This window comes from Mustela nivalis (assembly GCF_964662115.1).
Source record: "Mustela nivalis genome assembly, chromosome: 14".
NCBI classification, from domain to species: domain Eukaryota; kingdom Metazoa; phylum Chordata; class Mammalia; order Carnivora; family Mustelidae; genus Mustela; species Mustela nivalis.
The window spans coordinates 42,904,530-42,927,971 of record NC_139033.1 but is presented as its reverse complement, the minus strand read 5'-3'; the positions used below and the strand labels follow the sequence as shown (position 1 = coordinate 42,927,971).

At 47.7% G+C, this 23,442-nt stretch overlaps 1 protein-coding gene across 3 annotated transcripts in view; it reads left to right on the top strand.

Moving 5' to 3' along the window:
* MAPK4 (mitogen-activated protein kinase 4) overlaps positions 1-23,442 on the top strand; it is a 145,588-nt gene that overhangs the window by 31,953 nt on the left and 90,193 nt on the right. The window contains exon 2 of one of the 3 annotated variants that reach the window (XM_082699021.1): positions 17,612-17,731. The exons of the other annotated variants lie outside the window; for them this stretch is intronic. The gene's annotated coding sequence lies outside the window, so the exon portion shown is untranslated. The remainder of the gene's footprint in view (positions 1-17,611; positions 17,732-23,442) is intronic. 3 annotated transcript variants of the gene reach the window in all.

Here is a 23,442-nt window from a genome sequence, read left to right as displayed (position 1 = left end):
AGGACCCCAGCTAGGCTGTGAGACAGCTCCCTGGGGGCTTCTGATAAAAGTTTCCTCCAATTTACAAAAAAGCTACAGGGCAAGGGAGGTGGTTCCTCTACCCTAGGACATTGTCATGTATAACTATGAAGGTTGGAGTTGTAGGAGCCGTACACCTCCAGTGGAAGCACAAAGCCAAGACATTGTGGGGGGGTTGGGGGGGAATATCTGGACCTGGGCCATGCTGTGGCTGTGGGTTTTGTGGAACAATAAATGTACTTACCATGTCAACTACTCCGGGAGAAGTGTCTCGTTACTTGCAGCCAAAGGCATCCTGAATGATACAGAATTGCCAGGTATTTTTATTTGAAGGATTTTAGTGCCAAAGGTACTCTTTGGCCTCTTTGGAAGAAGAGATTAAAATGAAGTGAGAGACACTAGGTCCCTTTGGGAAGATAAATTTCATACCAGTTAGGAAAATTTAAAGACTACACAGTTTTTATTCCTATCCACGCCTTTTTCACAAACGTATTCATTAAGTGTTTTTGTTTTTGTTTTTAAGATTTTATTTATTTATTTGACAGACAGAGATCACAAGTAGGTAGAGAGGCAGGCAGAGAGAGAGAGGAGGAAGCAGGCTTTCTGCGGAGAAGACAGCCCGATGTGGGGCTCGATCCCAGGACACTGGGATTCTGACCAGAGCCGAAGGCAGAGGCTTTAACCCACTGAGCCACACAGGCGCCCCGCATTTAGTATTATTTTAAACTTCGGTATTGATTATGACTCAAGGTTATGAAGTAAAATAGCTCTAGTGCAGTAGATTGGTCTGTTTGGCATTTTTTTCTTTTGTTTTTTGTTTTTTAAGGAGTCTCCACATCCAGGGAGGGCCTTATTTAGTTTTTGGATTCATGACCCCGAGAGCAAGACCTGAGCTGAGATCGAGTGTTGGGTGCCCTACCAGCTGAGCCACCCAGCCATACCAAGCCCCCTCCACTCCACCCCCTGTCCCCGATCTGTTTTTTTCTCTAGAGAAAAAAACTGACACCAGTGGCGTCAGTTCTGGGGTCCTGAAATGGTCTCAAGCTTCCCTTGAAACACACGTTGACTTTCTCCAGAGTTCCATTTCCATGCTTTGCACCCTTCTTCTGGGGCATCCCTTCTCTCTCCCTTTCTCCTGGCCATCCTCTGTGGGCAGTTTTCCCCTGGGCTGTCCCCACACACAGGATTAGCCTGCCCAGGTCATGGCAGTAGGACGTACCCCTTCGCCAGTGTCTGCCCTTGAGCTTCTTCTGACTGTTCTCAGAGACCCTATTTGCTGCTTTTCTGGCATCAACTTAGGACTGTCTTATTCCTTATCAAGGCTCTGCATGCTGGCACCGATCGGACTTTAAGCCCCGGCGTCTTGTTTCTCATCCTTTCCCATGATTGGCTCCATCACCACACACTCTGCTCACTGTCCTTTGCTGTATTTGCTACCCGCTCAGGTGCTCACTGTGAAGGGGCTACGAGGAAGGTTCTCTCCATCTCCAGGGACACTTCAGTTTGTTTTGTCTCCATTCAAAAGAGAAGACCCATTCACTTGGTATCTTAAACCTTAGCCCAGTAAGTACATTTCTGTTTTTCTCTCCAGCAGACAGGCCAATATTTCCCAGCTGGTGTGATCCAGCTTTATCCTCCCTATTTAAATTAATTTTTAATTTTTTATTATTTTTTATTTTTAAATTAACATATAATGTATTATTAGCCCCAGGGATACAGGTCTGTGAATTGCCAGGTTTACACATCACAGCACTCCCCATAGCACATACCCTCCCCAGTGTCCGTAACCCAACCACCCTCTCCCTGCCTCCTCCCCCGACAACCGTCAGTTTGTTTTAGGAGATAAAGAGTCTTATGGTTTGTCTTCCATATTTTTTTAATCTGCGTTTTTCAGAATATCTTTCTCAGCCTCTAGTTCCTTTAAAGTGCTCTGTAGACAGATGATACCATAGACTGTCATCTGAGAAACGTTTCAGCTCTTCCCAGAGTCACCATGTGTGTTAGCCCATTATAGGCCCCCAGATCCTGTGTGAAGACAAAAGACAACTGTGTCACCCACTTGGGTCATAACTGGCCCCTACTGCTGCTCACCCCACCCACAGCCTAGCCCCAGGTTCTGTCCAGTATCCCGGGGACCCCAAGGAGTAGAACTTAGAATCTCCGGAACCTGGTTGAGCTTTGCACCCCTAAGCTTCCGCATTGGATGGTGGGTGGTTCTGCACCTGAACACCCTCGCTGCCCGTCCTCATATCTGAATGGCCGGCCCTCCCCTGAGCCTATACCACTGCATTGTGCTGTGATCTTTTTTTTTTTTTTTAAAGATTTTATTTATTTATTTGACAGACAGAGATCACAAGTAGGAAGAGAAGCAGGCAGAGAGAGAGGAAGGGAAGCAGGCTCCCTGCTGAGCAGAGAGCCTGATGAGGGGCTCGATCCCAGGACCCTGATATCATGACCTGAGCCAAAGGCAGAGGCTTAACCCACTGAGCCACCCAGGCACCTCTGTGCTGTGATCTTTTGCTTTAAAACATTTCCCTATGAAGGTTGCAGCAAGAAGTGTAGACACGGTTGAACTTCAGTCCACACCCTAGGGGTAAGAGCTGTGCCTTCGAAATATCCTAATCAGGAATCAGCATTCCATAGGTAGCTACCCTGCATTCCAGGTATCCTTGAACTCAACACCTGGGGCTTCATTAGCCTGAGTTATGTAAGAAACGATTTTTCCTTGGTGTCCTGAGTGGCATTTGAGTTCAGTAGTCTGTTGGGAAGACTGTCCAGGTGGTGCCTCCTGCATGGTGGGTGGAAGAGTCTCCCAGGCCCAGGCTAAGTTGGGTGCCTTGGGGGGTCCCGAAGGCTCTGCTTCGTGGGGGCCTCTTGCTGCTTGTGTCCGGAACAGGGCTGGCCTGCCTATCTCTGCAGCCACCCTAGAAGTAAGGTGCTGGCTGTGGGCCAAGATGGGGACTTTCCTGAGCTGCGGAGCGGTTCACGTGGCTGTGTCTGCAGGCTTGCTAATGAATACTAAACAGTTGCCTGAATTTTATCTGAGACTTGCTTAAGTGGTGCCTACCTGGCCTGGGGGTTGTGGAGAGGAGCTTTTTGGCCCTCAGCTAAGCCAGAGGCTGTTGATAGTTAAGGGGAAGCTGGCAGACAGTTGGGCCTGTCAGGAAAGGGGTCATTTCCCTACCGGTGGTGACAGCGGGCTCTGTCCCCATCCCCAGGGGGTTCAGGAGGTGGTGTTGACCAGAGTCACCCCAGAGCTCTGCCAGCTCATGGGCTTTTATTTCCCTCCTCTCCTCTGTCCCAAGGGGACCTCTGAGCCACTAAGGAACTTGCTTGAGGGGCGCCCTCATCTCCTCGTGGCCACCACAGGTGTTCCTGAGTGTCCTGCCCTCCTCATCTTCCAGCTTCTCCCTCCCCCCACCTCCCTGGGATGCTTGCAGGAGCCATTCCTGTACCAGTGAGTGCCGTACTGTCACCCCTCCAGAACCCAGTCTTCCAGCCCCTGTGGCCGGGCTGTACCTGTGCCTCAGAGTCTGTACCTGAAGAATGGCTGTGATAATGGTATCCCCCTTTCCGGTCTGTCCTGGGGGCCACCAGCTCATACAGGCAAAGCTCCTAGAGCCCTGCCCGCATCTTGTACGCACTCACGGGGGTTCATTATTCCCTCCCTCCCTTCATCTCTCCTTTCTTCCCTCCATCCTTCCCTCTATCCCTCCGTCTGTCTGTATTTGTCAAAGCTTTACCTTCATGGGCAGGCTCATTACACCGTGCGGAATAGATGAACTCATTCCTCCATGGAAGGCGTAATAGGCTTCTGTTAGCCAAGATGGACGTCTCAAAGAAATGGTGCGAATACTCAGGAAAGAGTCCCGTTGGCCCCTACTTAGGGCTTAATTGCTTTTGGTTTACATGGAGTTCTAATAAGCACGATTTGCTCTCTATTCACAGAAGAGTAGAAATGGCAAATTAGAAAGAATTTGTGTCAGGCAAGAAGTGACTGTGGATGGTGAAGGAAGGGTCGTATAAATATAAAAATATAAAAATCAGACAAAAGCAATTCTAAATTCTGGGATCATTTGTGTAGGAAAAAGAATCATCCCACACCTCAGTAGATTCATGAATAGTATCATTGTTCTAAAGCCCTGCGTAATGGTTGATGCTGGCAGTGATGGCCCTGAGTGACCAAGAAGTGAGGAAATGGTTTTTAGCATACTTTGTTTAATGAGGCAGGAAAGTATGTGATAAGCTTTGGAACTTCCAACAAAGTGGTGAGTGTTAAAGTTTTGATGCTGAGAGTGATAAATCATCCCTCCGTTATTTTGGAAGGCGGCTGATAGAGCATCCTCGGCACCCTGTTTGGGTGAATGAGGCATCCGTTCACACGGTTACCACAGTCCCCCGTGGTAAAGTGCCTCCTCATCCATGAGGTGCGAGCCCACTGACGGCAGCAGAGAAGCAGCCCCCAGACCTGACTCCTGCTGGAGTTTCCCAGACACATTCATGTCAGGACACACAGAAACTCTGGACTCCAGGTCTTAGGAACAGACCGCTGCCTGTATGTAAGGTGGTTCATCTCTTTTTTTCTTTTCTTTTCTTTCTTTTTTTTTTTTTTTTTTTAAGATTTTATTTATTTATTTGACAGAGCGAGATCACAAGTAGGCAGAGAGGCAGGCAGAGAGAGAGAGGAGGAAGTAGGCTCCCCGCCAAGCAGAGAGCCTGATGCAGGGCTCGATTCCAGGACCCTGAGATCATGACCCGAGCTGAAGGCAGAGGCTTAACCCACTGAGCCACCTAGGCGCCCTTCTTTTTTTTTTTTTTTTTAAAGATTTTATTTCTTTATTTGACAGAGAGATCACAAGTAGGCAGAGAGGCAGGCAGAGAGGGAGGGGGAAGCAGGCTCCCCACTGAGCAGAGAGCCCGACGCAGGGCTTGATCCCAGGACCCTGGGACGCTGACCTGAGCCAAAGGCAGAGGCTTTGGCACCCAGGCACCCCAAGGTGGGTCATTTCTAACCCTGTTTTTACCATCTGCTTTTTGTCTTGCCCTAGAAGGCCTTACCCGCTGTCACATTTTGCTAAGTTGGGGGGAGTAGGTGCATTTTAGATGTACTGGGAAAAGGCCAGTGGAAGGGCTTGCACTGGGCTGCGAAGATTGTCAACAGGCCACAGTGCGGAAGCTGGCCTTGGCTTTTCAGCCATGGCCAGTCCTGAGGGCGGATGGCCTGAGCAGGGGCTTTGCCCCACCAGGGACTCAGACATGACCCAGTGTGGACTCTGACTTGTGTCTTCCAAAGACAACATGAGTTGGTAAACAGTTAAGGGATTTGAAGGTCTGGGACCAATGCTGGGACACGAAGCAGAGCCTCAGTTACTGAACATCTTTGCGCATCGGAAGAGAGGATGGTAAGGACAGTTGGTATTACTGCCCCACTCGTCAGACTCTGTACCAGGCCCTGAGCACACACCACTGCTTCAGCTCAGAGGCTATCTACCCAACAGAGTAGGCACTTCATACAGTAAGAAAATCAAGGCTCAGAGAGGTTCAGTGTCCTATCCAAAGTCACGCAGCTAACTTGTTGAAACCCAGATCTGTCTTGCCCCCAGCGGCCACGCTTGAGCCCTCGACTGGGCATCAGTGACCATCTCCCTCCCCCACGGACCAGCCTAACGTCGTATGGAAGAAAGAGCCAGGAGAGGGGTCCTGGGAGCAGGCAGGTACTGCTCTGAGGGAGAAATGTCAGGGATAAAGAAAGGCATGGATCTCTGGACAGAGCCTTGATGAAACACTTCTAGGTCATAACACTTCTCCTGGAGTCGGCCCCCCGCTCTAAGTGCCAGAACAAAACATAGCAACAGCAGGAACGTCCCTTTCCACTGTGCAGGGGACACGCTCTACAACCCTACTCCTATGGCCATCATGTGCTCACTCTGGGTTTTTTTTCGGGGTCACTTCTGACTTGGCAGTTGGATTGCTGATCTTCTTAGAAATTCAGTTCAGGCTTGTTTTTGTTTGGAATGGGTCTCAGGGGCAGCTGAGCTGCCATTCCTCCTGGGAGGAGGAGAGGAGGTGGCGGACGGGCAGCTCAGACTTCCTTCTAGAGGCCAGGCCATCCATAGAGGATTTGTGCCCTCCTGGGAGAGCCTGGCCCTCTGTTCCCAGCTGACGTGGCTGGCCCTGGGCTTTCTCGGGGATCGTGGCAGCTTCTGTGCATTGCCTTAGCCTGCTCCCAGTTCTTCCAGATCTTCTTGTCCGTTAGGTAAGCAGTGGCCAGAGGGAAAGATGAGAGGACAGATTTGGGCTATGATCTCAAAGGGGAAGAGAGGTACAGGCAGACCATGCTGACTCCCAGTGTTCTGAAAGGCATCTTGGAACACAGGGAATTCTGGGCTGCACCAGGAAATGAGGGCTCATGTTTCTCGTAGGATCCAAAAAAAAAAAAAAAAAAAAAAAAACGGCAAAGAAAAGAAAGAAAGAGGGGAAATAGCAGGTGTCGTAATGGGAACCCCAAGAGTGCTGCTGAGGGTCGAGTCTGTGTCCTGGAGGCAGACAGATACGGGGAGAGTACCACCTGCCACTGACCTTGTAACCGCCGGCATTTTCTTCGTTTTTGAGGGAGATTAGACAGAGAGAAGCAAAGAATCCTGGCAGAGAACAGTGTGGAATGTTTTCTTGGATGGAGGAAAGGGGCCAGTTTTGTGAGGGTCTTGAGTGTCCAGCAGAGGGGGTGAAATCTTATCTTTTCTACACTAGGGATCCCCTCGAGGTTCCCAAGCAGGGATGTCACGTGGTGAAACCGCGCTCGTGTGAGGTTAGCTCAGCGGTGTCACGTTCCGTTGCGATCCATGCCTCCCCCTGGAGAAGGAGCTTTCAGAGCGGCTGCCCTGTTGGTGGGCTGGTACCAGTCACCATGTCGTCTTTAGTGTTTGTGCACCGCAGAGCTCTAGTTCTCTGCGATCTGGGAGCACAGTAGCGTTGGCATTCATTTCCTGTCTGCCTCCAAGTTAGGTATGGCTGGGCCTCCCTTAGACCATTGCAGGGGTCAGTAGGACTAGAGAGGAAATAGTTTCAGCTTATAGGCCCCCCGGTCTCTGATGCAGCTGTTGAGCTCTGCTGTCCTGGTGTGGAAGCGGCCGCAGCCTGTCTGTGAAGCAGCATGTTTCAATAAAACTTTATTTAGAAAAACAAGCAGCTGGCCTGTGGGCAGGAGTTTGCTCACCACCTGACTAATGCATTGTGAGCGGAAGTGCTACTTCTGGACAGAGGCTGCAGCTGTGGTGTGCATGACTGTGGAGCTCTGCCGGCCTGGGACCCTGAGTGTGAAAGAGAGAGACGCTTGGCAGCGTGAAGCTGGTGAGATGCTGATGTTGCTCCCTGTAGCATAAGCTGTCTCTGCCGGGTGACACCATGTCACCTTTGCCTAGGGAAGCTCACTGGGGGCCTTCTCTTTGTCCCCGTCATCATGGCTAACATGTAGCATCTAGCCAAGCACTACCTGGAGGCCTTTACCAACTGTTCCAAGAACTCCTTCCAACGAGATGCCGCCTGTGTAATGTACTAGCCATTGTTCCAGAAACAGGAGGGAAAGGCTCCGGAGGAGGTGAGCTAATGTGCTCATGGTCTCCCAGATGGTTCAGGGTTGGGACGAGGACTTGAGCCTGGGTCTTCTAACTCCAAATCCCAGATTTTTTTTTTTAGATTTTATTTATTTATTTGGTAGAGATCACAAGTAGGCAGAGGCAGGTAGAGAGAGAAGGGGGGAAGCAGGCTCTCCACCGAGCAGAGAGACCAATGCGGGGCTCGATCTCAGGACCCTGAGATCATGACCTGAGGCGAAGGCAGAGGCTTAACCCACTGAGCCATCCAGGCGCCCCCAAATCCCAGATTCTTAACTGCTGTGTATTCTGCCTCAGGTTCAGCCCTTGGGATGATTTTTTCTTTTATCCCTTTGCCTCTGATCACTGCTCTTGGTGGCATGTGCTATTTAGACATGACCCACAGTGGCCCTGGCGGCAGGGAGAAAAGCCCTGGCCCGAGCAGCAGAGCGGGTAGATGAAAATAGCCAGAGGGATGAATTGGGTTGGCAGCCCAGACGCACAGGGGCAGGTGACCACGCTGGAGACGGGCAGATAACAGGAGTCACCCTTAGTCACATCTCCATCCATCACCTCAAAGACACATTGTTGTCTCTCCCTTCTCAGCCAGGTTCCTGCCTGTCTTCAAAGGGAAAAAAATAATCTATATTCTGGAACTGCTTTGAGAAATTGTATGACTCCCCTTCCAGGCCTGGCAAAGCATGGAGCAAGCTAGAACTGTCATCTTTGGTAGCTTTTACAGATAATTTGCCAGTCTTGTGTTGTAATGACCTAACTCTGTTTGAACAAGGAATAGGAAGTCCCAAAATGAGTTCTTCTAACTTCTGAAGAGCTACCATTGAATGGTTGACTCATTGTGTTATGCAGTGTTCCCTATGTAAAGTCTCACTTAATTAAATTTTTTTGTAGTGTCATGGAAATTTTTCTGCCTTTAAAACGATATCTACCTTAGTCAAAATGAGAATTACACAACAGTTATGTTTTCCTTTTTACCTTGGCTGTTGGGAAAAAGGATTTCTTTGATACTTGGAGATAATAACCATCTTGAGGTAGGTTCAGAGTAGATTATCTTTACCCCTATCTTTCTCCCCCTTCGCCTCTGGGCTCAGATCTCTGTCTCTGACCTTAAGTTTTCGGTCAAATAACATTCTATGACAGGTAACTGAAAATCCTTCTTGGAAGTAGATAAGATGTAAATTACCCAGTTAAAACGTCACGTGGTCATGTGATAGCAAGTCAGTGAGTCCTGTGGAGTGAAAACTGAAAGCCGCTGATGGCCTCATCTGGTTGGACATTCTTGTATATCGCCCAGGAGTGTGGTGAGAGTTGAGATGGCTTGAAAGCACATATTTCACTTCCTTTTCCATAATGACAACTCAGGGCATCTCTGTCCTGAAGTCACTGCATGCATGTCCCAGTGATCTAGAAGGAGACTTTTGGTCCATCAGACTTGATAGAATTAGTAACAGTGGAGATAACCTTTTATTAAATACCCGCTTGGTGAACATTGAGCATGTCTTGTGTTCTGTCGTGATTCTTCTGGACTGTGAGATCTGCCTTATGATAGGGATGGGGCGGCAGTCTCTTATAGGTGAAGGGACTTGCTGAGGATGCACAGCGAATAGGAGACAGAGCCAAGATTTACACACAGATCGTTGTGACTGGGGACTACACTCTTTCTGCCGTGCTGCTGCTTGACGATGATGGTGATGGCGATGCCAGTACCGTTCTACACGCCAGTCCTGTTCCTCAGTGCTTGATGTGTGCTAACGCATCACAGTATCCCTGTGATGGCTTCTGTGGCCACTTGTATTTTGCTGGTGGGGAAACTGGAGGCCCAGAGAAGTAGCCTGCTGTAGGTCCCATAGATAGTATTTGGTGGAGGCAGGTTTTGAATCTGAGTAGTTTGGCATTAAAACCCAGTTGGTCATTATGCTGTACTGTCTTTGATAGTACTGGTCTATAGATGTGGTGGATGCGGTGGGTGGAAAATTAGGATTTGGGGTCACAAAGCCTGGTTCCTGGTGCCAGTTGTGCCACTGAGTAACTGACAGATACTGGGCAGGTCGCCTTCTTCCTGTAGGAGGGAGGCGATCCCAGTTAGAAATCAGATCACAGTTAGGATCACAGTTAGAATAGCAGAGCCATGCCAGTTACTTTAAGAGAGTTTAATGGAGGGAGTTGGTGAAGTAAGTGTGGGAGACCTGCAAAGGTGAAGGGAACTTGAGCGAAGCAGGAGAGGTGACGGCAGAGGCAGGACTGTCACTGGTGTGGATATCATGGGGCCTTGGAGGAAGGCCTCTCAGACTGAGCCCCTGACCTTGGAGAAGTGGGCCCTGCCCAGGTGTAGGTGCCTTGAAGGGCCATTGCCCCGGGACACAGCCAGGAGCAGCCTTCTCCCGCTTGCAGTCTCCCTTCAGAGCTCCCTGTTGGTGGAAACTGACAAGGCACCGGTGTCAAAGTGTGTGACCTGCATTTTGTTGATTTCCAGCCCAGCATCGCTGAGCAGAATACAGAGAGGTGGTTCAGAGCTGGGAGACAGGTGCTTCCTGGCAGGTACCCTTGATTTGTAAAGTAATGGGCTGGAATGTGGGGTGTACAGGGGGCTGAATGGCACTACACTGACCTCTCTCCTGGGCTTCCATCACAGCAAAAAGGTATAGCTCATCGAGTTCATCCCCTTCTCCCTTTACCCCTTAGCCGTGAACATCTTGAATCCTTTTTTTTTTTTTTTTTTTTTTTACATCTTGAATCCTAATATGTCTTTTCCTTGTCTAGGCCAAGGACCGTGCTTGGAGGGCATCCGTTATATGTTTGAATTGTTTAATTACTGGATTTTTGACATGTACCCAAGTCACCAATATTCAGTGACCACAGACTGTACCTAGCCCTGGGCCAGGGATTCTGGGGAAGCAGGAGATGCACAAAGCATGGCTTTGGCTTTGAAAGAACTCACAGTCTTGGTGTAGGGGTGAGATAAACTTGGTGAGCAGACAGCGGCTTTTTGGATGGGCTCCAGTGCGGTTTGAGTTCAGAGAAGGGAGACGGGTCCACATTGCTGGAAGCAGGCTTCAGGAGGGAGTGGTTTCTCACCAGCCTCCCATGCACTAATCTGGAGACACAATTTCTCCAAACATCTGTGCTTGGGAGAAGCCATTTATTCTGTCATCTTTGTCACCTGGCGTCTAGTGTTGTGCTTCTCAGCGTCATCTTCCCATTGTGAGCCCAGTAGCGTACAGCTGCCTTTTTTTTTTTTTTTTTTTTAAATGAGTGTGGAGACAGCAAGAGAACACACAGCAGAGTTACCTGTTATGGCTGCAGAAAACCCACACCAGAGAGGTCCCCTCGGGAGCAGCCGTGGATGTGGCTTCACACACCTCCACCAAATGAGCGAGCAGACTTTCTGCCGGAAGGTGTCACAGAGCTACTTAGGCAGGAGTGGACCAGAGTGTCCCATTGCAGATGTCGCCCCAGGGACAGGCGCCCATCTCTCTGACAGCTGGGACAGGGTTTCTTGTCCTCAAGGAAGGCTTTAGGGAATCATTTAATGAAGCACAGTACCTGATCTGCCAGGTCTCCAGAGAAGGATAAAGTGACCCAGAGGAAATGGTAGCATTCCTCCAGCAGCATCTGGGCACGTCAGCTAGTCCTGGGAACCCAGGGTTAAACATCTGATGAGGACTCATGCTGGGTCCCTTGGAGGTGATCACACTGCCGACACCATTTTCCCCTGGGGGGCTCCTGGTGAAGTAGGGGCACTGTGCTCTGTACACAGAGCCCCCAGGTACAGCCCCCCCATCCCCTTTGTAGTTTAGATTGTAGATTGTTAAAGATTGAAGCATGCTGTGTAGAGTAAAGCTCACAGATCTTACGTGCACACAGCTTGATGGGGCTTTTAGATATGGATACACTCTGTGACCAGACAAGGCTGTGGGCTGATTCTAGCAAAAGGTTTCTTCACCTCCCTCTCAGGCAGTTCTTCTACCCCTCCCATTCTGCCCAAGAATTACTTTTGTCTGGTCTTCAACTTCCTATTAAGTGGAATCACAGAAAAAATATTCGATTATGTCTGGTTCTTCTGCTGAATATTGTATAATTCCGTTTTTTACTAATGGGAAAATTAGAAATAACTTCAGAGAAGCAGTGTGGCTTAAGGGTTTCACTTCTGTGGTCCTGTACTGTTTACCATCACACAACTCATCTGTTACCATCAGTCCATCCATCCACCCAAACCCATGTGGAGAGGTGGCTCTGTGTCGGAGATGGTTCCAGGTGCTGGACAAGCAGATAGGAGTAAATCACTCTGCCCTCAAAGATCTCCCAGTGTAATGGGAGAGAGATTTTAGGGGGATAATCAGGGTGTAGAAGTCTGTAACAAGAAGTTCTGTTTGTATGTGAACTCTGAGAGGATAAGGAGGAGGGAGAGGAGAAGGAGAAGGAGGAGGCTTTGACTGGAGGGCTCGGGGAAGAGAGGACGTTAGAATGAAATTTCATTATTGGACATTCTTCTTGTCTTTTCTTACCAATAGGGCTGCAGACTAAAAGGAAACAAAGTTAGGGTTGTCTTCTTTGTATACCTTATAGGACCTTGTGGTCATCGATCTAGCAGGAAGTTCAGGAAACTTCCTGAATTCATGACCAGAAATGTCTTCTCTAAGAGCATGAATAGTACACCGAGAATGTTCTAACCAGGCAAAGAGCAGAAAAATGACTGGTTGCCATCTTGATTTGATTAGACAACTCGAAAGATCTAGGGCAAAGAACAGTTTTAGCAGAGTTCTTGGTGTGGAATCTTCTAGCTAGGGTAAACATAGGACCCTGTATGAATTTCTGAAAATTTTGTCTATCACTTTCCTCTCTAAGTAGGCAGGATTTTTTTTTTTTTAAGATTTTATTTATTTAACAGAGACCCAGCAAGAGAGCGAACACAAGCAGAGGCTTGTCTCCTCTCCCATGGAGCAGGGAGCCTGATGCAGGACTCGAGCTGAAGGCAGACGCTTAACTGAGCCACCCAGGCACCCTGGAATTTTTTTTGAAAAGATATTATTTATGTATTTATTTGAGAAGGAAAGAGAGTGAGCACATATGAGGAGGGGGAGGGACAGGGAGAGAATCTCAACTGAGTGTGGAGCCCAACACGGGGCTCAGTCTCAGGACCCTGAGACCAAGAGTGAGAGACTTAACTGACTGAGCCACCCAGGTTGCCCCCTGCATGGGGATTTTTTTCAAGGTCTTATCATTCTGCCAGAGCATAAGAATACTTCAGCAGACATATCCCAAGGTGACCCCCTAAGGGGTATAACCCCTTTATAATATCCTTTTATAATCCATACTCTTGAGTGTGGCAGAATGTATTACCTGCTTCTAACCAACACAGTATGGCAAAGATGATAGGATGTCACTCCCATAATTATAGTATGTCAGTCTCTGCCTTAGCAGGTTGGAGAGATAGGGTCACCTGTGGACCTTGAAAAAGCTTACAGTCATATTATAAGACAGCCATGTGGCAAAAAACTGTGGGTGGCCTCCAGGACCTGAGTGGCTTCCAGCCAATAGCCAGTAAGAAGTTGGGCCCCCAGTCCTTCAGCTGCAAGGAAATGAATTTTGCCAACAGCCTGAATGAGCTTGGCTTCTTCCGCAGTCAAGCCTGCCAGTGAGAATGCAGCCCGTCTGACACTTTGGTTTTAAGCTCGAGACTCTGAGCACAGGATCCAGCTAAGCTGTGTCTGGACTGTTGACCCATAAGAATTGCGAGATGATAAATGTGTGTCCTTCAAGCTCCTGAGTTTGTGGTGATTTGTTCCACAGCAGCCGGTAACTAACACACTGTCTGCCACCATTGACTGTGTCAGAACAGTCCCTTAGTGCCACATGGCTCTACAGACGTTCTGAGTCTGTTCTGCCGTACACAGGGAGCAGAGGTAGCCAACGAATCCCTTTCATGATCGCTGCTTAGCCTCTTATTTCACACTGTTGTGGGCTCTGACTTATCTGAGAAGTAAGCAAGGGCACCACACTGTTTAGAACCTAAGTTCACCTAGAACTAAGAAAGACCCCTTTTCTAACATTTGTCAGGCCTCAAGCAAGACTGCAAATGGATAGCAGACCATATGTTTAAAGAATGAAAGTTAAAACTCAGTGTTACATGTACTATGTTCTGCTACTTTGACAAATACACTTTCATAATAGGAAAATGCATGTAAAGCCATGGCCTTTATGTCATTGAAAGTTGACAGAATATTAACGATAATGGAATTTGATTATTATTTTGCATGCTTGGGTATTCTGCTGCTAGAAAATGTTTGACTGGAATAATAAGGTAGACATTTAATGCATAAATTATATATTTCATAAAATGTATTTTCTTATCTTCATTTTAAGGAATCACTAATTATGTTGTTTATCATACTTGGTTTTCAGTTGACAAATAAGAACCTAAATGATTAGGGGCAACTGACTGAGGTGGCTCAGTCAGTTAAGCTTCTGCTTTCAGTTCAGGTCATGATTTCCAAGTCCTGGGATTGAGCCCCTTGAAGGGCTCCCCACTGAGCAGGGAGTCTGCTTCTTTCTCTCCCCTTCCTCCCCATCAACCCCTCTACTCATGCACTCTCAAATAAATAAATAAAATAGTAAAAAAAAAAAAAAAAAAGAATCTAAAGGATTAAAAAATAAAATGTGTTAAATTTGAATGTATTTTCATCAAAATGTAAATTTAAAGTAATTAAAAATTTAAAATTAGCTTTATTGTATTCCTCTTATTTATTTTTCTTTTTTTTTTAAAGATTATTTATTTATTTATTTATTTATTTCACAGGCAGAGATTACAAGTAGGCTGAGAGGCAGACAGAGAGAGAGGAGGAAGCAGGCTCCCTGCTGAGCAGAGAGCCCCATGCAGGGCTCGATCCCAGGACTCTGGGATCATGACCTGAGCCAAAGGCAGAGGCTTTAACCCACTGAGCCACCCAGGCGCCCCTTATTTTCTTATTTTTAAAAAAGATTTTTACTTATTTGAGAGAGAGAGAGAGAGAGAGATAGCAAGCCCACAGAGGAGGTGTGAGAGGGAGAAGCAGAAGATACAGCCCTGTATCCCAGGACCCTGGGATCATGACCTGAACCAAAGGTAGATGCTTAACTGACTGAGACACCCAGGCGCCCCTAAAATTATTTTAAATGAAAGTTTTAAAAACATTTTTACTAAAATATTGAAAAATCTGTTAAAATTAAAAAGCAAAAATACAAATTATAAACAAGTGCCACATTTTAAAGTAATTTAAAGAAGCCTGAATTGTTACTTAATTTCCTGAACCTCAGTTCAAGAGCTAAAAAATATTTACCTAAAAATAGGATTCCTGGCTGGCTTAGTCAGTAGAGCGTTCGACTCTTGATCTAGGGGTTGTGGGTTTGAGCCTGAGGGTGGGGCTAGAGATTACATAAAAATAACACCTTCAAAAATATAACATCTTAAAGGAATAAAAATAAAACTTTGTAATTATAGCTTTTAAAGTCTGTCTGGTTGCCCGTGTAAAGAATCAGGGTCACATATCACGTATGTTGACTTCAGACCTACACAGAGGTGTGCAAATTTCAGAGGTCTATACGTTGTCTAATACGGCACGTTACTCCTCCGCTTTTGTATGTGACTCATAAATATCACACTAATCCAGCCGTGCTGCTAGAACCAAGAATCAGAAGATGAAGAAAGGCAAAGAAGGAAAGAAAGAAAAGAAAGTAGCTCTCCCACCCTGCTGGGAAGCAGCCCTTCTTCATTATGCAGAAATCTGTTGAATGCTCTCTGAGAAGAAGGATTGGATAAGTTAATACCCAGTGCTGGCACTGCTCAGATTCTCCCTTGCTCTGAAGCTACAGCTCTTCCTGATGCTGCTGGCAGTGGCCAAGTCCCCAGTCTTTACAACATTTGGACACAGTGGCCTTTTGTTTTGAGGACTAAGGCAAGAGATACAGAGAAATGTGTCCCTGGGGCTTGAATGATGTTAGTCATGCCAGCGGATGTTCAAGGTACTGGTTATACTGTGTCCCTGGTCCTGAGTGACTGGGGTGTGTGTGTGTGTGTGTGTGTGTGTGTGTGTGTGTTGGGAGACCCGGAACTTTCTGAAGTGCAGGGCCCAGTACACAGGCCCTTCTTGCCTGAGTCCAGAGTGGAGGTACGCTCCTCCTATTATTAATAATTTAAACAATATTGACATTTACTTCCTTTTCACTCAGTCTTGCAAGCATTATACTTCATGACGGCGTGGCAGCTCCCAGTACTGAGAACCCAGGCTTTCTCTGTCCTGTCGCTCCCCTGTCCCTCAGGTGTTGCCCTCATCTGCGTGGGTCAGGGTGTTTCCCTGGGATGTGCAGGTCAGCCAGAAGAAAGGGAAAAGGATGAAAAGCAAGGAAGGCCCCTCTTCTTGAGGGTTGCACCCTGAAGTTGCAGTCATTAATTTTGGACACATCCCACCGTCCACGGGTGGCTGACAAACGTGGTCTTGCCCTGGGTGTCTTGAGGCTTAAGTGAGTGAACATATTTGAGAGGGCTTATAGATAGGACGCGTTTAATAAATGGGGATAATTTGGACCATCATCGTCATCATCAGCCTCTCTGAGGTTTTCGGCTTTGGGCTTTAAGGCTTTGTGTCTCTGGGAGCTGTGGTGCAAAACAAAGGACACTTTTAGAAAGTGAGTAATTACCCGTGGGTTTTTCTTTAGGTCTTGATTGGGCTTTTGCAGATTTTCTCAAACAGGGCACACTAGCATCAGTCCATTCCGGGTAAAGCAGTTTAAACATAAGTAATGTGTAGAGTTCTGTCATTCCAGAGGCAATACCGAAGTAGTCTTTTTAAACAGAGAAAACAGGTTCAATCTTTTAAATCAAGGAGAAAAATGATTCCATTTTTTAAAGTGGCACATGGCAGGAACTAAAGTACAGGGGTTGTAAAAGCACTCTTTTTTAACATTTTGCATGTTCTCAGTTTTCATTTCCTTTCCTTTTTTTCTTCTTCTTCTTTTTTTTTTTTTTTTTACACTTTTATTTAAGTTCAGTTAGTTAACAGGCAGTGTCAAATTTGTTTCAGGCATACAATATAGTGACTCAGTACGAGTGCACTCCTTGATCCCCATCACGTTTCCCCATCCCCCACCCAGCTCCTTTCCAGGGGAACCGTCCGTTTGTTCTCTGTAGGGAAGAGTCTGTTTCTTGGTTTGTTTCTCTTTTCCCCCTCTGCTCATTTGTTTTGTTTTAAAAGCACTTTAAATAGTTAAGGAGAAAGATAAGCCCATGAGAAACCCCATGATACTACTTTTTGTCCAACTTGACTTTCTAGGGATTAAACCTGCCTTTGAGTTTAGACCCCTGCTTATTCCACTTTGTTAAACCCTTGACAGACTCCATCCTCTACGACTCAGTAGCTCCCCACGAGGGGCCACTTTTCAGCCTCTGTTGCAAAACTGATGAAGCTTTAGTGCAGAACCGGCAGGTCCTGGAGCAGAGAAGGCTTGGAGGTCATTGATCGCAGCTACCCTTGTGGACCAGTCCGAGGTTACGCCAAGAATCCAGGGGCAGGAATGTCACAGGCTGTCTGATCCACCTGCCCATCAAGATTTAAAATCCTCTCTAGAATATTCCTGTTAAATCTTTACTCTGACTTGGAACCGTAAGCCATTTACCCACTCCCCATCTGTCCCGTCTTCCAGCTTGGTAACTATTCACGTTTATATTACCCTAAAATTGTAGCACCGAGTGCCAGAGTTGTCTTTTTTTTTTTTTTTTTAAGATTTTATTTATTTATTTGACAGAGATCACAAGTAGACAGAGAAGCAGGTAGAGAGACGGGGGGGAAGCAGGCTCCCCACTGAGCAGAGAGCCCCATGCGGGGCTCGATCCCAGGACCCTGAGATCATGACCTGAGCCGAAGGCAGAGGCTTTAACCCACTGAGCCACCCAGGTGCCCCCAGAGTCGTCTTCATACCATCCTGACAGATCACCGCTTCTCCTTCTCCAGCATGTCCCATGAGAGGGAGCTCCCGGTTTCGTTAGGAGTCAGCCGTCCCTTGGGAGGAGAGCCCCAACTTACCTGCAGACTTTCTTCTTTTGGCCTGAAACTGTCTTTTCTGATATATATGTAAGTATGTGTATGTGTATTCATGGCAACCCTTTTTACCCTCTGGATCAAATCACGTACATCTCCAGCCTTAACATGTTCAGTTCTCCTCCCCCTGGCCCCCAGTCCTCAACACATGGCTATCACTCTCTGTCTGGGCTTCTTTGCTTTTGTTGAAGGTTGCTTATTAAAGCAAGTAAACCAAATTAGTTATTATCCCCTGCATCTGCTCTTACTGTCCCCCCCCCCCATTTCTTCCCCATTTCACTTTAAAAAAAAAAAAAAAAAAGATTTTATTTATTGTTTTGACAGAGAGAGAGAGAGTGAGAAAGGAACACAAACAGGGGGAGTGGGAGAGGGAGAAGCAGGCTTCCCGCTGGGCCCGGAGCGCCATACGGGGCTCGATCCCAGGACCCTGGGATCATGACCTGAGCAGAAGGCAGACGCTTAACGACTGAGCCACCCAGGAGCCCCTCTCCATTTCACTTTTAAAGCTGTACAGAATACTCTGAAAAAGGGTTTGAGTAATGTTGGGGAAAAATAAGAGGAAGAAGATTCACAGGCTCAGAAGTTGCATTTTTCTCCATGTATTTCTGTAGTAAGATGGCTTTAAAAATTTTTTTTCCATAATAATTCAGATGTTAATCTGGGGTCCTCTGAGACCCTCAAGGCCTTTTCCAGTGGCCATTCCTGCATTTCAGATCTCATAGTAAAATTGGGGGTAAATACTGGATCTTCTATTTATCCCCGCTAAATTTCCCTTGTCTTGTTTTTGAATTATCTCTAAAATGTATCAAGGTACTTTTAAAATCTATTTCTATCTTTAGAAATGTTAGAGACCACAGGCAATTAGACACCATTTACAAGCCTGATGGGAAAGCATTTGCTTGGTTTGTAAGAGTATCATCATCGTAATAAAGTGAGCCCATGTGGAACAGGTGTTTGAAGAGATGGATCAAAAAATCCTAAACCTGGAGAGAAAATGCAAAGACCGTGCCCTGCAAAATACTGCCTGAAAGTCAGCGTGCAGGGCCACCTGGGTGGCTCAGTCAGTTAAATGTCTGACTCCGGATTTCAGCTCAGGTCATGATCTCAGGGTCTGAACTGCACATCAGGCTCCGTGCTGTGTGTGGAGTCTGTTTAAGATTCATTCTCTCTGTGTCCCTCTCTTTCTCTTCTGCTAAAAGAAAGGAAAGGAAAGTCAATATGCCAACATTTGACCTCTCTCGCTAGTTCAGTTACCAGTCTCTCCAAGACTGAGCCTCCCGGTTTTGGTAACTGCCTTGCTGTAGGGCATCTTTCTATGCCCCAAGGACGCATAAGTCATTCCATTTCTTACACAACAAGGTGAATATAAGTGCAAAATATACCATTTTTTAAAAAAGATTTTATTTATTTATTTGACAGATAGAGATCTCAAGTAGGCAGAGAGGCAGGCAGAAAGAGAGGAGGAAGCAGGCTCCTTGCTGAGCAGAGAGCCCGATGTGGGGCTCGAGCCTAAGGCAGAGGCTTTAACCCATTGAGCCACCCAGGCGCCCCAAAATATACCATTTTAATTAGGATATTCCCCTGCAAAAAGAAAGATCTCTGGGAAGGATCTCATATGTCGACTCCAATTTCTGTGAGCCTGGATTAATGTCCAGCCAGAGATTCCCAGCTCAAGGTATACGAGATCCTCCATGATGAACCGAATAGCCGGTGGACCGGTATCTGTTACTCCTTCATCAGAAAAAAATGAGCAGCCGTGGTTCATTTTTCTGTGAGTCAGTGTGATATTTACTCAACACATGAACTGGCTCATCAGAACTCAGGGGTTTACATTAAACTGGACTTAGAATCCTTGACTCACCCAAGGAGGTGAGCACATCTCAGTGACCACAGATGACTGCCCCCTCCTGCATCTTTTCAATAATGCTTTCTTCCTCAGTGCGGCCAACACACTCACGCTCATGGAACTCTGCCTTTGGGCATTATTTGTAGATGCTCCATCCTTTTACCAAAGCTGGGAGCTTAAGCCAAATTGATGTTTCTCTCTTTCCTTCCACAGTCCTTTCTCTCTGCATAAGCTCGGGGTTGTCCATAGGTCAACTGGCAGGAGGAGGACGCAGAGCTGGAGAAGCAGGGCCTGAGTACTGGCTCTCCCAAGGAAATGCAGGCTGTGTGACAGCTTTATTTGGGTTGGCAGAAGTATTCATGCATTGCACTTTTGCCGAGGCCTGATCACTTGCTGAATATTTATTTGTCCCCAAGATTATTTAGTTATCCTCAGGAATCTAAGCTCTCCGGCCAGCTTTTCTCCCTTGGCATGGGTTCCCAGTGGGGAATGTGACTGACCCCTTCTCCTTGCAGAAGGGGAAAGCAAAAACGGGACCCAGGAGGACACGGGACTTTGACTGAAAGACAGCAGCAGAGTGAAGACTAGAACTTGCATCTTCTGATTGCAAATCCAGAGTTCTTCCTAGAATCTCTCAAACTTTGGGGAGCGTATAAGCCTGGAGGAACTTGCTTTTCATTAGACGCAGATTCTTCGGTCCCCTCTTGAAAAAATCTGGCGTGGATTCTGCAGGTGCTAAGATGACACTGGCTTATCAATGTTTACTTTGTGTGTTTTCACCCAGGGAGAGAAGTGGGGCTGCCCAGTTAGATATGAAAATCACTCGTTTTAAAAAATTACAGGACAGGGTGCCTGGGTGGCTCAGCTGGCTAAGCGACTGCCTTCAGCTCAGGTCATGACCCGGGAGTCTCAGGATCGAGTCCTGCATCGAGCTCCCTGCTCAGCAGGAAATCTGCTTCTCCCTCTGACCCTCTCCCCTCTCTCTCTCTCTCTCGCTCTCTCTCTCTCAAGTAAATAAATTTTTTAAAAAATCTTTAAAAAAGAATTACAGGACAAAGAACACAATGACATTAACATAACTTACAGAACGAAGAAAAATTCACCCATAGCCCAGCCATCTATCCCTCCGTCTTTGGAGAGATTATCCATATATTTAGGTAACTATCAACCCAACAGTTCTGTCGTCTTATTTTTACTACATTTGAGCCAAGTAGGCTTTTTGTTATGCAACTTGCTAGGCCCTTGGAAGCTTGTAAAGAGGAAGAGCGGTATTTAATGTTACCGAACATTCACTTCATTACTGGTCATGGTGTTCAGTGATTTACATACACGCTTTCATTTAATCACAGCAAGGAGGTCCTATTATCTCCACTTTCCAAATGGGAAAACTGAGGCTTGGGAAGGATTAAGTAGCTTGTGCCAAGTGGGTAGAGAGCAGTAAAACAGATTCAGACCCTCCGACTCTGGAGCGTGTGCTCTTTCTCACCGGCTGCTCTCCAGACGTGCCCGCGAAAGACAGAAGACACCTGGTCTTCAGGTGCTCCTTTCCATGGGAAGGAGCCCCATCCAGAGGTCAGAAATAGCAGGTTTTAAAACGTGGGAAAGCTCCATGATGCTGGCGTGGGTAAGGGTAGAGAAGTACCTATTGAGCTGGAAGCATTGAATAACAGGGAGGAAAATGGGACTTTGTGTTTTTTTGGCCGTTATAGGACTCGGGGGTGGGGGGCAGCGACTTGGTGATGTAAGTTACAGAGAGCGTCCGTCCGCCACGAAGCATGCGTTTCTGCTACACCCGCCTCCCAAGCTCATTCTCCGCAGTGCTGTTCATCAGCACAGCCGGGACCCCAAATGGCAGGAAAGACGGACGACGAGCTGGAGAATTGAGCTCTTAGGAATTCAGGGTCGAGCTCCCAGGAGCAAAATTTCCCCCCAGAAATGAAATCTCCCTTGTCCCCGGTAAGTCGGTTATTATAAAAGTTTTTCTTCCGCTTTCCCTGGAGTTTCTTCAATCTCTGCCTTCGCCAAGTATCCACAAGACTTTCTGTGTGTAGCATACATTTGGCAGTTAACCTTAGCGCGCGCCGTCGCTCTGCCTGCCGGGGACGGCAGCCAGCGTTTACCGTCTTGTGTCCTGCGCTGTGCTGGTGGAACATGGAGAAGTCCCTGCCATGGGGTGTTTATGGCCTCTCTGGGGAGACAGGCCATGTCCATAATACCAATTTACCGCCCTAAGAGTGTACTGCGGGCTCAGTGAACTTCATTATAAGGAGAGGCATGACGAGGCGCGATGTCGACCTCAAATATAAAGGACAGGTGAAAAGGGAGCCAAACAGTTGGGTTGGGGGGGCCGTGGGGGAGGCCCTGAAGCCTGGGAGTGGCTTGGGGAAGCATGGCCTGGCCTTAGGCTAGAAGCAAGGGTGCCTGGAGCAGGTCTGTCTCCCTTCCTAGACCATAGCCCCTGGGAAGGGGTAGGGTCCAAGCCCATCTCTGCTGGGGGCCTGCCCTGGGCCCTGCACTCCTCCCTGGGAAGCAGGCTGTGAGAGAGAAACATCAAGGACTTTTGTGGGGCGGGCTCCCGAGGACACACCGGGCTGGGAGGCCGCCCCGGGGATGGCCTCCTCTGGCCCCGGGACTAGTGCAGCTGGAGCGGTCCTTCGGAGTTGCCCAAGTCAGAGGCCTTCAGACCCTCATGCCCTTTTGCACCCCCCCGCTCCGCCCCGCCGGGTGCGGTGGGCCTGGGGAAGGGAGCGTGACCTCAGCTCTGTTGGGGGGAGACAGTCTTTAGTGGTAGTGATGGGGGCACCTGCCCTGCCGTCGAGGCTGAAAGGCCTGCATTCCTAGAGGGGACCTGGGGGCGTGTGCAGGGTCCATGGCTCTGGCTTCTAAACACTTGAGTGAGAGCACACACTGCCGGGGGGCCCTGGGTCCCCGACTTGGCGGCCGTGACAGAGGCAAGGGGCTCTGCAGCTGTGGCATTTACGAAGCAGTCATTTGCCAGGCCAGGCCAGATCGTCTGGTGAGTGGTTGAGGAGCAGCCCCACAAACTGCCAAGTGTCTGGGTTTAGGGCTTTAAAATAAGAACCTTATCTGTAATGAGAGTGAATGGCGGTGTTCCCACGCCAGTGAAAGATCTTTGGGGAGGAATTAGTGACCCGCAGGGTCAGATAAATGGTATCATTTCAGGTTCTGTCCCCCAAAGATGTTTTCGCTCAGAGGCTGAGCCCTTGGAGTATGATAAAGGGCTCCTGTATACACACAGGTAGTTCGGGAGGCGCTAAAGAAACCTGACAGTACATAGTATGCCTCCTTTCCAGGAGCAGAAATAGCTCCTTTGGCATTATTGCTCGGCCTTTAAGAGAGCTGCAGGAATTAAGAAAGGGACATGTATTCTTTTTATTTGGTCACGGATGGGGGACATCTGCATGGAGTGAGGTAAGTTCCCTGAAGTCTCAGGTTAGGAAGGGGCTGATCCCGAGCTAGAACCTACACCAGCCAGGTCTCAGTGCTAGAACCACCGAGCTCCTTGGAGCCAGGGAGAGAAAGGATCTCAAAAGCATTATAAACATTGTGCAGCCATATAGACGTCTCTACAAATTCATTTTGACTCCTTTCAAATCTGTTTGTCCGCAGACTTTCCCATCTGTGTCAGTGGTGCCTCAGTCAGCCGGTCAAGCAAAAACTAGTAGGAATCTTTCTTCAGTGCTCCTTGCCCTCTTCTCTCACAGCTAATGTGTTAGCAGATCTTCATTTCACTCCAGAATGTATCTCCTGTCTCTCTCCACCCCAACCATCAAGTCCAAGACCCCATCATCACCCACCTGGACCACTTCTAAGACTGCCTTACTGTATTTGACACAGTACATTCTTCACATTTCAGGACCCAGCTGGAGGGAACTTA